Raw genomic sequence first — 5,925 nt, 5'->3', positions numbered from 1 at the left:
CTGCCGTCTGCGGGTCAAGGAAACACAGCATACACAGTATGGATGCTCCAAGTGACGCAGTTTAATTTTGAGCTCTAAGTTTTATAGCAAGGCCACATTCCAGTCCTGCCAATCACTGCATGGTCACGGTGATGCCCTCTTGCTCCTCCTCTTCTTGGCCTTGCGGTTACTGCCCACTCGGCTTCTGCATTTCTTGCATACCACAGCTGCATAAGTAGCTTCCTTGACATATCTCACAAAAAGTCACCTCATGAGAGGTTTTCTCAAGTATTCGAGGCACAATCCATTCTTGTATCTATAACTCATTGCAGAGTGGCATATTTGACTCAAGTGCTCAGGGTGTCTCCTAGAAGGACGCCTCACAGTGCATCAGTGCCGAAGAATCCCGCAAAGCTGAGCTGGAGGAGGATATGTGTCTGCCTGACTGTCTGTCCATGAAGATCTGCAAGGGCAGAAGTAATACATCAAAATTAGAAAAGCTGTTGCTTTATTTCACAAATTCTTGTCTATTTTGTGTCCCTCTCCCTCATTGTTGACCCCTATTTTAACATTAATTCTTGCAGGGTTTTGTCTTAACTTCTTCACTAGTGGAAATGGTGAAAACTGTAAAAAAGAAATACACAAGAATTAGATTTATAACGATGAGTTGAGCACAGCTACTTTAATTGGAACAGTGTTAGGAAAAGATGTCATATCTGACACATTATGTATCAGTAGATATGTTGATTGGTGCAGATTTCAAGTAAGACTGATTTTTACTTTTTGTATTATTTCAGGTTATAACTGCATTTTTACTGACAACTCACTCAATCTATCCCCTTACAGAATATTCACGAATTTTGCTTTAGTAAGTCTCACTAGATAAGACCAGTTATGGATATGATTAATAACTTGAGGGGCTAATTGGTCAAGTAGTTCTTATATTCTACTTTTTACAACATTTATTTTTTCTCATGAGTTTTTTAAAATTGAAATAACTTTACAGCTTTTCACAGAGGTCACATAATGAGGACTACCAGATAATTAATGTGAAAGTTTTAATAAACAAATATATTTTCATATTACTTGTAGGATGCTGATTCCCCTGAAGTATTGTTACGGATAATAGTGGCTTCTTTCTGCTGACAAAATAAGCTCCACATATGTGTACACTTTGGAGGTCTCAGTTTCACTTTAACCTACTGACATTCACAACAAGTAACATGAGTGTTGAGGGAAAAAAACACACTGACAAAACTATGAGAATGTGGGAATTTAGTTTGACTGTTTTTTAAAACAAGTCAAACTTATTAGCCTTGGATTACATTGTTTAATGAAAAATGAGAAATACAAATAAACAAATGTGACAATGAGAAAAAAATTAATTAAAAAATATTTCACAGTAAACCATTTTAGACAATGTAATTTGGAACCATTACCTAACATAACTGATATGAAGGATAGGTGGTGTCAAAGATAGAGAATATCATGAAGATTTTTCTGTGAAGTAGTAATATTGTTAGAATACATTAAGTGGGAACTTATTTTATTCATGTTTCTTGTGTTATGTAAAAGAAGTAGAAAAAAAACCCTTAAAAAGCATGGTGTGTTAACACTTCCATTAATCGCCATATAAATTTTAACTTAAAGATATTCTGAAAAAATAGTCTGTAAAAAACAACATGTTGCATAAAAGACCAGAAAATATCAGGCACTTAAATCCTGTGTATGGCAATACTGCATAAATGAGATTGCACATCTTATGCAGAAATGTAAATTCTAGTTTTACTGTGCATCATTCTCAGAGTCTAGCTCTACTTTATCACATCTAAATTGAGATCTGGTAGCTTAAGCCCAGCTAACTGAACGTGATGATGACAACATCATTTCCATGTGTGCTAGTGAACATGTCACACACATCTTCTGGCAGGTCAGAGTGAACACACCATATGTATGGAGCTAAGAATTCACTGTTAGTCCAAGTAACGTTTCAACTTTCTCTAACAGTCCTTCAGTCCTTCTTATTCCACTAAGAAAAGCTTCAGTAACAATATGGTTGAAATCACTACCGAGCCCCAGCAAATCTTCCCGGTACCTATAGGTTGTCTCTGGTACTGTGGTCCAATATTCCTGTAGCCTGAGGCTGAGGCTGATGTTTCCATCTCCTACAGAAAGACTTGGGAGGGATGAGCACATCATCCCCATGGTCACCCTGCTGAGCTCTCACTGGAAGGAGTGTTCTGCTGGAGGTGGGGTCCATTCCTCCTCAGTCCTGGGGTCCTTTTGGCTTTCTTTTCATACATTTTCCTTTAAATTCATACATCCCTGCCTGCTCCCTTTCCCCTAGCTCCAAGGGAATGGATAAAAGCTTCCCCACTGCCCTCATGCTCCCAGGAGCTGTTTGTCTGGCAGGCACTGCCTGGGGCTGTGCAACACTCACAGAGCTGGAGCTCAGGCAGGCTGGGCAATGGGCACTTGGCCATGGGGCACCTGGTAAATCTAACTCAGCCCCGCTCAGGCTAAGGGCAGCCCAGCCACTCCTTGGGACCTAACACAGCCTGCTCCTAGCAATGACAAATATAATCATATTTACTGGGCCACAACTATCAAAGCTGATATGACTTAACCTAATTAGACCTAGCTATATCTTTGATCTATGGAATTACGGAAGTTAAAATATTTGCAGTTATCAACAGTATGTGTTTATCTTGTTATAAATGATTTTAATTAGTCCAAACATTTGAAAATATATAAAGCTTTTGATTAATGGCAAATATTGAATATCTATTTTTACATTTCTGTTGAGAGGAAGCTGGAAGAGCAATTTACATATTTATATAGACTTGCAGCTTCACAGCCTCATTTAAATTTTTACTCAAAAATTATAGGTTGACCCCTATTTATTTCTTTCAAGGCATGTTTGACGGTGATGATAAGAAGAGGGGAAAAGTACAAAAATGAATGGGTCCAAATGGTGAAAGGTGGATTTATTAATAATTACATCTCCTGGGACATGCACGTGCTATGTAAATAAAGAGAGTTTAAGTATTTTATACACAACATTTGCAAGTATTGTAGAGGGGTTTCCTGAACAACAGGGCCACAAAGTATTATGGGAATATGTGGACAATCCAGGGTTTGTAAACAGCGTGTCCTTGGTACACTGAAACAAGCAAGAAGCTACGAGCTAAAGCAAAAATGTGCTGACCGCAAGTAGAAACTAAGATAGCTGTGTGCTTTGTTTTATATATCCAATCACTACTTGAGAATAAGCGCGTGGACAGTAAAGCTTAAACCAATGAAAAGTATTACAGGTGCCGTCACTGTCTGAGGAGAAGCGCGTGGACAGCTAGTTGCCAAGCATTTATAACCAATCAGTGAATAGTGTATGCGTGGTGTGGAAGCATTAAGACTATATTAACCATGTTGTAAGCACAATAAATCGGCATTTGCTTGATCACATTGATCGTGTGCAGTGCCCGTGACTTCCGCGTCAACAAAGTATAAGTATATTTTATTAATGATCCAGAATTCTTGCTCCAAGAGTTTTACCTAGGGTCAAACAAATTTTAGTCTAGGTTTCATTCCTAAAAAAATAGAGCATACTCATGTATCTGTCAGTAGATCTTGACATTAAAGGTTTTGAAACCACACTAGAGTTTTGCTTTCTTAATCTTCATTCAGCCAAACTTTTTTTTATAGAATTTTGCATGGCATCCGGTTGGATTTTTTGGAATGCTATCTTCTGCGACCGAATTGGGTGAAAAAGGTATTTTAAGGGAGTAGCAAAAGGCAAATTCTGTAATAACTTACATGCTAGAACAGTATGTTTCCAGCTACATTATGCTGTTACTGTATACCTTCTAGGTTGGAAAAGACCTTTAAGATCATCAAGTCCAACCATTAACCTAACCCTGCCATCCCATGACTAAACCATGTCCCTAAGCACCTGTCTACCTGGCTTTTAAATACTTCCAAGGGTGGGGACTCGACCATTCCAATGCTTGACAGCACTTTCTGTAAAGGAATTTTTCTTGATGCCCTGGCTCAACTTGAGGCTATTTCCTCTCATCCTATTGCCTGTTACCTGGGAGAATAGACCAACACCAATGTTTTGGGTCACATTTCTGCTTCCATTAATTCAAGCTGTAACTTTTCTGCCTACCTCGTTAATAATGCAGCTGCATGAAAGAAAAATGAAGAAAAAAAATCTGTTTTCTCTTACACCTTTTTGTTTGTTTCCAGGCATTAAATAATAATTTCCTGGTAACAAAATGACTGCAGTATTTACAAACATTCAGAACAAATAGTAAAAATCCTGCTCTCAGTCTGGAAAGCAATTAATTGAAAGGGAAATACTAGCAGAGCTCTCCAAACATACTTCATCAAGTATGTTACATCACTGGAAATAATAGAGGGACTGACTTAGTTGTCTTCTCTCAGATCTAAGGAGTACTAGTATTAGGAGAGTGGCTGTTTCCCTCCCAGTCCTTTTGTTTTCATTCAGTTTGGTTGGTTTTGGTTTGTTTTTTTTTTTTAAAAAACTATGAAAAATAAGGCAACAGTTCATTTACTTGTGAACCTGGTTGTCAGGAACCCAAACAAGGTGGAGGTAGGATGAAGTCACCTGCCCTTGCAGATTAGAAAGTCTCCTGCCCATTTGCCTTGCCTTGGTAGCTAACAGATGGTTTCTGTAGAGATATTAAGACATGTTGATGGAAATAAATCTCCCTCCTGAAGCTGAGGACACATCATGATGTCTGGATGTCCTCATTTTGGCTGGGATAGGGTTAATTTTCTTCATAGTAGCTGGCATAGTGATGTGTTTTGGATTTAGTACTAGAAGAATGTTGATAACTCATTGATGTTTTAGTTGTTTCTAAGTAGTGTTTACACCAGCCAAGGCCATTTTCAACTTCCCATGCTCTGTCAAGTGCACCAGAAGCTGGGAGGGGTCACAGCCAGGACAGCTGACCCCAACTGGCCAAAAGGGCTATTCCAGACCATGTGACATCATGCTCAGTATATGAACTGGGGTGAGCTGGCCAGGGGGCAGCAATCACTGCTTGGGATGGGATGGGCATCTGGTGGTGAGCAATTACATTGTGCATCACTTACTTTGTATATTCTTCCTCTTCCTCTTCCTCTTCTTCTCCTTCTTCTTCTCCTTCTTCTTCTTCTTCTTCTTCTTCTTCTTCTTCTTCTTCCTCCTATTATTATTATTATTATTATTATTATTATTATTATTATTATTATTTTCCACTGCTGTTTTATTAAACTCTCTTTATCTCAACCAGTGGGTTTTACTATTTTTTTTTGGATTCTCTCCCTCTCCCTGTGTGGTGTTTAGCTGCCTGCTGGGTTAAACCACAACACTGGAGGATTTGTAAAATGGATTGGCCTTCCTATCTCATTTCTCTTCTGATTCCATCCAGGTTAAAGGAGGATGGAGCCAAGACTTTTTGACATAAATTGTAGCTTATATATATTCTTTTGAAAAGTACAACACTGTCATCTCTGTTTCTGTTTTTTCAATGGACTTGTTTTCCCAGGTGCCTACAGTTCAACCTTGGTTAGGCGGTGTCCTGGTTTCAGCTGGGATAGAGTTAATTTTCTTCATAGTAGCTAGCATAGTGCTGTGTTTTGGATTTAGTACCAGAAGAATGTTGATAACACACTGATGTTTTCAGCTGTTGCCAAGTAGTGCTCTGACTACTCAAGGACTTTTTGAGCTTCTCCTGCTCGGCCAGGTGCATAACAAGCTGGGAGGGAGCACAGCTAGCACAGCTAACCCAAACTGACCAAAGAGCTATTCCATACCATATAACGTCATGCTTGGGGGGGGGCGGTTAGTTCGGTCGGTCGGTCGCTGGGAGACTGCTTGGGGCTCGGGGACTGCTCGCGGCTCGGGGACTGCTTGCGGCTCGGGACGGGCTGGGCATCGGT

Source organism: Egretta garzetta, unplaced genomic scaffold (assembly GCF_000687185.1).
Source record: "Egretta garzetta isolate BGI_Z169 unplaced genomic scaffold, ASM68718v1 scaffold45, whole genome shotgun sequence".
Lineage (NCBI taxonomy): Eukaryota > Metazoa > Chordata > Aves > Pelecaniformes > Ardeidae > Egretta > Egretta garzetta.
This window is presented reverse-complemented; position numbering follows the sequence as displayed.